Below are 11,595 nucleotides of genomic sequence, written 5' to 3' on the forward strand. Positions count from 1 at the left end.
TTATGGACAAAATCAACGGCATATACAACAAATAACCTTTTATCGCTTATAGTATTTTTTAAATACCAATTTCAATTATAAAAAATCATCAAAATTACAAAGCATACCAAACATAATAAAAATTACTTCCTTTGTAAAGAAATATAAGAGCATTTAGATCACTACTTTAGTGATTTAAATGCTCTTATATTTCTTTACGGAGGGAGTACATCAAATTCCTAGACCATCGAACGAGCATCACCGCTGCCAGAACGAGAAGCCGGCATGATATTGTCGCCACTTCCATACCAGAGCCACAAGGCTCTGTCGATGACAACCCGAAAATCTTCATGCACATGCTTCTAAGGACCAATGTCCTGAAGTCGTAGTTGTCGCCGTTGAACAACCGAAGCACCTGACACCAGATCTTGCTGTCATGGACTTAGCATTCCATGAATTGCATTTTTTTGTGTACTATAAATCGACTTAGAGTTATTGAACTGTAGTCTTGATTATGCATATTCCCTCAGTCCATAGTGAAATCTTCAAAAGGTCTTATATTTAAGAAACGAGGGAGTCCTAAACATCGAGGGCGGTGCAATCAATTGCAGTACAGCTGGTGATCCGGGTTATTGATTTGGATCAGTCTCAAACAAGGAGAGTTTACAAGAGAAACGATTGAACAAATTGATATTCCCCTTAATTTATGTGAACAAATCGTTGTCTCCAGCACGGCACATGCGTGTCATGTCGTCGAGGAAGCTAAAGTTGTTGTGTCAGCCTGTTCGGCACCGCGTGGACTTGCCACTCTGCCAGCACACGAGCGGTTCCTTCCTACCAAGGTGTTCCCCTTCCAGAATGTCCTGTATTTGCACTCCTTCGACCCCGGCCGGTGGCGTGCCGTGAACGTCATCGCAAAATTTACCGGAAGGAGAAGATTAGCTCGACACGGGAGAGCCTGCGCGCGTCCAGAGTTCTACCCGCGATCGCCGACAGCGAATTTACCCTAAGATTATCTCTCTCTAAAAAAATATCCAAACCACATGGAACCTGTAACAGAATAAACCAGGAGCTTTCGCTGTCGTGGCCGCTTAATTAGCGGCGGAGGTTAAACCACTAACTAATGGCAGCGGCGTACCCACGATGCTGTGTGTACCCACTTGTGATGGGCCGCAATTGCGCTGCCACGACAATCATGCGCCCACGGGTTCCATTCCGGGGGTACTATAAAAAGATCTCGCGCCACGCATCCCACGCCACAGCCGCGGAACGAGAAACAAACAAGCCGTAGTGACCGGCCCCGGCCCCGGTGGCCCGTCGCCATATGGCGCACCGACATCTCCAATCGCCGCCACTGTTACGGCGACGTGATGTCTCGAGGCCACGGCCGGCCCAGTGCTGGGCGCAGCATCGTTATTGCGGCGGGGGCTGCTCAGAATTGTCTTGTCTCAGCGGCTCGTGTCGAGAAGGCAGCTGATGCTGCACGATCGATCGATCGCGCGTTATTTTAGTGAGATGCCGATCGGCCCGCACGACCCCGATGCCGTCAGCGGTGTGACGTAGGGGCGGTGACCTCAGCCATTACCGCCTCGGCGTGCGTGCGCTAGCGGCCATGGCAGCGCGTCACGCCCGCCTAGAACTGCGGAGCAAGGCCCGCCTCCGCGGGCATCTGCCGGTAGATCGACAGCGCAGACTCCAATGCGTACAAATTGGGCAATTCGGCGCAGAATGCTGCGATCGACGTCGTGCCTGATTCCAAAGAGCGAGTTGCGGCGGTCAGCTTTTTCCCACCGCCGCGAGACTGCCATGCGTGGTGGCGGCGACGGGCTTTTGGCTTGGTTCGGTGCGCCGATCTGTCTGCTTGTTCGATTTTGACTCGTTCTTTTACAAGGAGGAGTGCGTGGAAGAGAGTCGGACGGTCGAAATCATCTGCGTGGGCTGCTAACCGAGTTAGGCAGGTTGACGAGGAATTCTGATCTCTTGGAAAAGATCTTGCGGCGGTGCAATGAGATCACCCTGGATTTTCCTATGTAGGATTGAGATGATCACCACATTTCATCTATGTTTTTTTATGGAACGTCCTACGCGTCCGCCGGCTGATCTTTTAAAAGATGGACCAAGTCATGAGCCATCAGATTTGTTCCCATCGAGCGGCTGATGGACAGCCTTCACCATTGCAATAGAGCTGATGTTGCAGAAACCTTTGCAACAAAGGTTGTGTCGTAGAAACCTTTGCAACAAAAGCCATGTTGCAGAATGTTTTTTCAACAAAGATTATGTTGCAGAAATGTCTACAAAACTTTTTGCAACAAAGGCCATGTTACTGATTTTTTTGCAACAAAGATCATATTGTACGAACTATTTGCTGCGTGCGACATAGATGGCTGCAATGAATGGATAAGAAGGTCGCGACCAAAGGATAAGGTTGCAGCCTAGCATAGCACGTGGCGGGCGTACAAAGTGACAGACACTTTGCGTGCGATCCGTCGGCTGAAGGAAAGCTTTATTCTCTTTCTATTCCTGCATTTTCAGAATCCTACGAATCAAAGAAGCCCTAAATCATTTTTCTTTCGTAAAGAGAAAGTAATGCCAAACCTTAATTGTGCTTTATTTTTGTCGGGGCATGTTGATGTAGGGTGGAAACCCCAAGGCCGATCTTTCACGATTTGGAGGGGATCCCACGAAGAACACGAGAGAGAAAACGCGAGGGGAAATGAGAGAAAACACTCAAATCAACGAGATATGGTCACACATGTGCTAGATCCATGAACACAAAGGGAGATACATGATTCAAATCCAACAAAGGGGGATACAAGAGATAACTTGTTCATCTCCGTGGGGAGGCCTTGAATCCGCGAGGGATCTTCCCTGAGGGGTCTTGAATCCAAGCGTGGATTTTCTCCGTAGAGGTCGCGGTCTCTCAATCGAGAAAAACCACATAGATGAGCAAAACTCTATCTCTCATATGAGCTAAACCAATACTAACCCTAACTAGGAGGAGGAAGGGGTCTATATATAGTGCTAGTCCATGAAGGGGGTAAGTGAGAGGGGGATACATGGGCCTCAGGCCCTGTCCATGCGCACAGATAGGCGCCGGATGTCCGGCTGGGCGCCGGATGTCTGGCCGTTCGCGGGGTGCCGGATGTCCGGCTTGACGGTGGCCGAATCTGGTGCGTTCTGTCGTTGATGCCGGATTTCCGGGGGAAGGCCGGATGTCCGGCCGCTGATGCTATTAGCCGTCTGTTGGTGCAGGTCCTCGGCGGCTGCACAGGCGCGAGATGTCCGGCCTCTGGCCCGGATGTTCGGCCACTGTAGCTTCAGCAGCTCCGTCTTCTTCCGTCTCCGCTTCCATGCTTCCCTCACGGATGATGTAGTTGTTCCTTGGCGCTTGCACTCCTCCTCGTCGTCCGTGGTGTTCCGACAATACCTATGTATGCACACGAGTGGGGCATCAAGTAGTATACCATCCTCGAAGGGGTCAAGTGAACACGTGTAAAGGAGATGATTCACCTTTGTGTATGTGAAGTAGATGTCACACGTGTCACTTGCCAAACGTACTCTTGACATGGTGATGTCCGTCGGATTCTCCGCATCATATCCCCCCTTGGGAAAGATCCGACCTCAGATCAGAAACTAAATCACCATGGGAAAGAGATGGCTTCGCCGTGTAGATGTGGACGTTCACCAAGTACTCATCATCTAGTAGCTCGAAAATGGGCACTATCCAATGTCGCACCGTCTCGTGATTCCTTCAAAAGGAGCAAGGACAACAAACACTTGGAAAAACAAATGTGGTTAGCATTAGTGCAAAACTAAGCATTCAAGTGGTGATTCACCCAACAAGTGTCGTCATCATGCAAAGTATATGGTTTAACAAAGGATTGTGACATGGCATGTAAGCGCATAATGGCATGTAAGCACATGAATTGAGCACAAGCAAAGATGTCATGGGGACAAGCATGTAAATGTGGGGTAGTAATGCAAATATGTGTGACAAGAGAGGAAGAATCTACCTCAAGTTCATAACAAGCATTCACAGATTGCTCAATGAAAGGTCTATGGTAGGCATAAGAATCATTCACAACACCAACTAAAATGAAATGTCTAAACACATGTGTCAAGTGCAAGACAATTCAAGCATAACGTGTATAGGGTGTAGTGAAGATAGTATGGCACTCAACACAATAGAAAGAACAATTGTTCATCATGTGTGAGGTAATCAAGTCAATCATGTGACAAACAATGGGACATGGCATGTGTGAAGAAATAATATTGGTGCAACCAAACATATGATAGGAGCAAGTAATCCACAAGTCGGATGCAACACACAAGGCATATATATCATGATCCATGGAACGGTGAAAATGATAAGTCAAAGCAAGATTTCTAACATGTGTGCAATCAAGTGGTCCAAGATAAACAATAAGTCTCATGGGGCAAGCAACACCAATAGTATGATACATAATATCCATGCTCATGGTTTGCGGGTTCTCAAAAGAGAAGGATATCACCTTGAAAGCATGTCCTTGTGTGTCGTTCACAATGCCGAAACGCAAGTAAAACAGTGTAGAAGTGAGTCATGGTAGGATGTATAAGTCTCTCTCTCAAGAGCTCGAATGGTCAACTCACGTGAAGTGGAAGTCGACACAAAGTCCAAGTATCCTACACATACACACAACAAAATAAAGAACGTATGTGCATGATAGATAAACACATCATCCATCATGATGGTTCTCTTCTCTTGCACATAACCATTAGAAGCACAAGTGCATGAATAATATGATGCAACAATGGCTATATTCATGGCACTAGGAATATGGTGCAAAGAGGGAAGGCAAGCATGCTTCACAAGAATTATGTCAAAATCTTCAAATATATGCGAGAATGCTATGGGGGCAACCTCATTAGCAAGACTAAAAACATTGTTGCACTCAATACATGGCAAATCATCTAGCATGAGGGAGGCAACATATGGAGAGATATAACAAGAAGCAATATCAATCATGTGCAAAGCATGGAATAGGAGCTATCAACCGCATGAAATGAGCAAGTATGAATCATCGGTGATGCAACATGGCAATTGATCATGTCGTGCAAACTAGTGGAGCGAAGATGCAACACACTAGAGGAAATCATGGCAATCATGTCATGTGAGCAAATAGTCGATATAGGAAATGCACATGACATATCGCAAGCATGAAAGCAAATCATGGTCAAAGTATCATCATAGGTATGGGGCACAAATGGAACATGGCAATAACACGCAATATCTCCACCAAACTTGCAAATACACATACACATAGCAAAATCAATCAACACGTGTAATGCAAAGCATGGATCACAAATGCATGACAAAAGGCATATGGATTATCATATCAAGCATAGTGAACATGACAATATGGGCAAATTATACACAATGGACAATAACCCATAACCATGTGAGGGCCATGTAGAAGAATTTCGCAAAGTCTTTGCGCGAAGGGAATGGTGGTAAGGACAATCCATGGGATCCCAAATCATCAGTGCTCTCTAGAGCTCGTTTTGTGAACTCATGGGATTGTGAGGTAGACAAGTATTCATGGGTACCTACACAAAAGAGACAAAAACCAAAGAAAGTGTGTGCATGCATGGTAAATGTACACATCATCCATCATGATGTGTATGTGCACATGTGAGTTAGCACAAGATAAGCATCGCTCAAAGAAATTTGATGCATGGTATAAGAACACGTCATCCATCATGAAAGAATAGTTATTGTGTATGACACGATGGGGACACAAATTGAGCGTGCAAGTATATGAAACAACAATATCATTATCATTCATGGGGATCATATTGTGCACACAAGCATTAGTGGTCATGCAATGGATGGGATGGATCAAAATCTCTTAACATGTATGAGGAAACTATGGGGAAAATGGACAACATCCAAAACAATGCATATCCGAAGCTAGATGGTCATTGAAGGAAATATGCCCTAGAGGAAATAATAAAGTTTTTATTTATATTTCCTTATATCATGATAAATGTTTACTATTCATGCTGTAATTGTATTAACCAGAAAATTGATACATGTGTGAATACATAGACAAAACGAAGTGTCCCTAGTATGCCTCTACTTGACTAGCTCGTTAATCAAAGATGGTTAAGTTTCCTGACCATAGACATGTGTTGTCATTTGATGAACGGGATCACATCATTAGGAGAATGATGTGATGGACAAGACCCATCCGTTAGCTTAGCATAATGATCGTTAAGTTTTATTACTATTGCTTTCTTCATGACTTATACATATTCCTTTGACTATGAGATTATGCAACTCCCGTATACCGGAGGAATACCTTGTGTGCAATCAAACGTCACAACGTAACTGGGTGATTATAAAGATGCTCTACAGGTAACTCCGAAGGTATTTGTTGGGTTGGCATAGATCGAGATTAGGATTTGTCACTCTGAGTATCGGAGAGGTATCTCTAGGCCCTCTCGATAATGCACATCATGATAAGCCTTGCAAGCAATGTGACTAATGAGTTAGTTACAGGATGATGCATTACGGAATGAGTAAAGAGACTTGACGGTAACGAGATTGAACTAGTTATGAAGATATCGACGATCGAATCTCGGGCAAGTAACATACTGATGACAAAGGGAATAACGTATGTTGTCATTGCGGTTTGACCGATAAAGATCTTCGTAGAATATGTAGGAACCAATATGAGCATCCAGGTTCCGTTGTCTACATAGTTCTTGAACCCGTAGGGTCCGCACGCTTAACGTTTGATGACGATTTGTATTATGAGTTACGTGTTTTGGTGACCGAAGATTGTTCGGAGTCCCGGATGAGATCACGGGCATGACGAGGAGTCTCAAAATGGTCGAGAGGTAAAGATTGATATATTGGACGATAGTATTCAGACACCGGAATGGTTCCAGAGTGTTTTGGGTATGTATCAGAGTACCTGGAGGTTATCAGAACTCCCCGAGAGAAGTAATGGGCCACATGGGCCATAAGGGAGAGGGAAGGCAGCCCACAAGGGGGTGCCCCCCCATGGGAAGTCCAAATTGGACAAGGGGAGGGGGCGCGGCCCCCTTTCCTTCTCCCTCTCCCTCTCCTCCCCCCTTTTCCCTCCGATAGAAGGAAGGGGGCCGAATAGGACTAGGAGTCCAAGTGGGTTTTCCCCCCACTTGGCGCGCCCCCTAGGCCAGCCTCCTCCCCTCTCCCTTCTTTATATATGGGGGTAGGGGGCACCTCTAAGACACATCAACTGTTTTAGCCATGTGTGGTGCCCCCCTCCACCATTTACTCCTCCACTCATATTGTCGTTGTCGGTGTCAAAACCGGCGGATCTCAGGTAGGGGGTCCCGAACTGTGCGTCTAAGGCGGATGGTAACAGGAGGCAGGGGACACGATGTTTACCCAGGTTCGGGCTCTCTTGATGGAGGTAATACCCTACGTCCTGCTTGATTGTTCTTGATGATATGAGTATTACAAGAGTCGATCTACCACGAGATCAGAGAGGCTAAACCCTAAAAGCTAGCCTATGGTATGATTGTATGTTGTCCTATAGACTAAAACCCTCCGGTTTATATAGGCACCGGAGGGGGCTAGGGTTACACAAGGTCGGTTACAAAGGAGGAGATATACATATCCGTATTGCCTAGCTTGCCTTCCACGCCAAGTAGAGTCCCATCCGGACACGGGACGAAGTCTTCAATCTCGTATCTTCATAGTCCAACAGTCCGGCCAAAGGATATAGTCCGGCTGTCCGGAGACCCCCTAATCCAGGACTCCCTCAGTAGCCCCTAAACCAGGCTTCAATGACGATGAGTCCGGCGCGCAGTATTGTCTTCGACATTGCAAGGCGGGTTCCTCCTCCGAATACACCATGGAAGAGTTTGAATATGAGGATAGTGTCCGACCCTACAAAATAAGTTCCACATACCACCATAGAGAGAATAATATTTCCACAAATCTAATCTGCCGACACGTTTTGACAGCATGACTTCACGCCACGGCCCGGTCATTATTTGGACCGTTTTTCTTTAACTAGCCCCGCACATAACGCAAGGCAGTTTCCTCGACACGTCTTGTCAAAGCAGAGATCGTGTTCCCCTTATCACGGGATTCTCATCAATACATACGTGGGTAACCCAACCGTGCCTGTTGGTATGACTCCTAGATCTTAGGTAAGTCTCAAACGACCATGAGGAGGACACCTAATATTCACCCTCTTTATAAAGGGGACAAGGCTTTTTCTTTTTTCCCTCCCGCGTTCAATTGAATCCTTCCCCCACCTCGAGTTCTAACACCCAAATCTCAGGTCAGGTGCTTCGGACCTTCAACTATGTCCGGATCCAACCTTCAAGGTCGGTGGATGCCTTCCTCCATCACAGAGGAGGACATCAAGAAGTTGAGAGAGGCCAGATATCTGACCGCCGAAATTTTGCACAGGCAGCCTGCCCGAGGGCAGGTCGTCCCTACTCCCGAACCCAACGAGAGCGTTGTGTTCATCTCCCACTTCCTCCGAGGACTAGGCCTCGCTCTGGATCCCTTTGTTAGGGGTCTTATGTTCTATTACGGGACGGATTTTCATGATCTGGCCCCGGATTCCCTTCTTCACATCTCATCATTTATTGTCGTATGTGAGGTCTTCCTCCGCATTACCCCTCACTTCGGCCTGTGGCTCAAGACCTTTGATATGAAGCCAAAGATGATCGAGGGGAAGCACGCAGCGTGCGGAGGTGCTTTGATAAGCAAATTCGCTGACGCTCCATGGCCAGAGGGTTCCTTCCCAGAGGTGTCCGGATTGTGGCAGCGGGAGTGGTTCTACATCACAGCTCCCCAAAGTGCCAAGTGGGTAGCTGCCCCTACCTTCGCTCGGGCCCCCACCACAACTGATGTCATGGATCAGTAGGGGGCTGAGCTGGGGTCTAGCTAAGGACGTGCTAATGCTGCAGAGCCGTATCCGAGATCTCTTCGAGGGAGATTTCAGTCTGGTTATGGTAATGCATGTTATGCTGGTTCGTCGAGTCCAACCTTGCAAACGCCGGCCCCTCTGGATGTGGGAATTCAACCCAGAAGGACCGCGTACTATTCAGCATTTCCTCGGCATGACGCACGAGGAGATGTACAAATCGTTCTTCGGACCCCAAATAGAGTGTCCGGACACCACCGAGGACGTGGGCCTGAGCTGCAACGGCCCCACTGCCCAAGTAAGTATTCTCGTGGCCGAACACACTGTCCTTTTATTTATCATGATATCATTCTGAAGAATCGCTCTTTGACCAGGACTGGATAACAAGGCGAAGATGATCCGGTGTTCGGCCCCCCTTCCTGAGGGCTTGGACAATCCGGTGCTGGAAAAGATGCTTGAGCCAGCACCTTATCTGGTGCCCTCAAAGGAAGATGAAGGGGGGGAAAGAGGGCGAAAGCAGGCCTCCTTCGCTATTTATTCCAACCGAGGGAATGAGCGCCTCCGCGAGGGAGGATAACCAAGGGGAAGATTCTGACATTCTCTCTCCCCGGGGAAGGAAGAGGACTACCTCTGAAGATCCGGAAACTAAGGTTTCAAAACGGGATAAGAAATCTTCGACAGAGGGTCCTGCCTCGGAGGGTATTCTTGCCGCACAATGTCCGCGCGAGGATCAGCCCTCTACCGAGCTGTAAGTAATCGAAAAGTACTTAATAGTGAAAACATCCTACCTTACTTCCGAAGACAATAACTGATGCTTATAAATTGTAGTCCGGATCGCAGCCCTTCTCAACAGAACTCATCTTCGGGGGATCTTCTTCCGGAGATGATGGAGAGCGAAACGCCTCCCCCGGACACCCCGGCTCAAGAAGCCGGCGACCTTGAAGTGTCGTCGCGAAGGGTATCTTCGGATCCATTTGGGCAAGAGGATAACCCTTTGGCTGCCCGGAGTCCCCAGTATCCGGCTCGTAAGGAGAGCGACAACAAGGGTCCGTACAGTGTGAGGTCGGACACGCTGAATGATCTTCTGGGGCAAGCTGCCGTCTCATAAGCGCATTGTACGCTAATGGGTATGGTAATTGAAAGGATTTCATCCGCTGAAAGCGGTTTGCATGAAGCCTTTATGAGTCTGCAGAAAGGCTTCGAGGTACGTGAACTAGGGTATGTTTTTAACAGTACCGCATACGTTAGGTATGCCCTATGCAGATAGTAGCCCCTGAGACTCTGGTTGTCATTGAAAACGGCGGCAAACAGAGGATCATAGTCCCAGGTAACAACCAGACCGCCTTTATGTGCAGGTGGCTAAAGCTCCAGTGGCTAGCTGGACTGATGGGTTTGCCGAGCTAAAGCGGCAACTGGATGCGGCAGATGCCGACATCGTGCTTGTCAACAAGCGGCTTGACGAGGCACAGGTGAGTGATTTTTCTGGTGGTCATCACATAATAAGAGTAGTATGATGCCAATATCTTTAATGTGTTGTGACTGCAGATGGAGCTGCCATCGTGGAGGCCCTTCGGGCGGAGCTTGCCCGAGCCAAGGAGCAAGCAAGGAATAGCAATGCGTCCGCTTTAAAGGCAGCCGAAGAATTAAGGGCCGAACAGGCCGCGCATTGCGAGAGCAAGGAAAAAATAGCCAAAATGGCTGTAGAGTTAAAAGATGCCGCTGACCGTTACCAGCTTCTTGAGGAAGAGAACCGGGCGAAGGCGACAGAACTGGAGAAGGCCCGGGTGGCTGCCAAGGAAGCCCGCTCCAAAATTAGAGCGACGAAGGAGGAGCTGAACCAAGCTGCAGATATCATGTCTGGGAAGCCCTTCTTGTTGCGGACTAAGTTCAGAGATCCGAAGTATGCTCCTCTGGATCGGCTATGGAGTTCTGCGGACGCGTACATGGATTTGGCTGCAAGTGCTGCTCATGTGGCCGAGTACTTCAAGGATCAGAAAGGTCCCGAAGTGGAAAAGCTGTTCTGGTCACAGTTCCTCGCTCCAGTCCATCCGCTGCTGTTGAATGAGCGATTGGCCGAGTGGGCCGAGCTCCATAGGTTGTCCGGACTTGCCATGAGGTCCGTTGTGGATCACCTGTGGACGGGAGGGGTGAGGGAGTCCTGGATTAGGGGGTCTCCGGACAGCCGGACTATATCATTTGGCCGGACTATTGGACTATGAAGATACAAGATTGAAGACTTCGTCCCGTGTCCGGATGGGACTCTACTTGGCGTGGAAGGCAAGCTAGGCAATACGGATATGGATATCTCCTCCTTTGTAACCGACCTTGTGTAACCCTAGCCTCCTCCGGTGTCTATATAAACCGGAGGGTTTTAGTCCGTAGGAAAACATACAATCATACCATAGGCTAGCTTCTAGGGTTTAGCCTCTCCGATCTCGTGGTAGATCAACTCTTGTACTACACATATTCTCAAGAATAATCAAGCAGGACGTAGGGTTTTACCTCCATCAAGAGGGCCTGAACCTGGGTAAAACATCATGTCCCCTACCTCCTGTTACCATCCGCCTTAGATGCACAGTTCGGGACACCCTACCCGAGATCCGCCGGTTTTGACACTGACATTGGTGCTTTCATTGGGAGTTCCTCTGTGCCGTCACCATAAGGAAGGATGCCTCGTCCCGTTGTTAAGAACAACATCACC

This window comes from Triticum urartu, chromosome 2, assembly GCF_003073215.2.
Source record: "Triticum urartu cultivar G1812 chromosome 2, Tu2.1, whole genome shotgun sequence".
Classification (NCBI taxonomy): domain Eukaryota; kingdom Viridiplantae; phylum Streptophyta; class Magnoliopsida; order Poales; family Poaceae; genus Triticum; species Triticum urartu.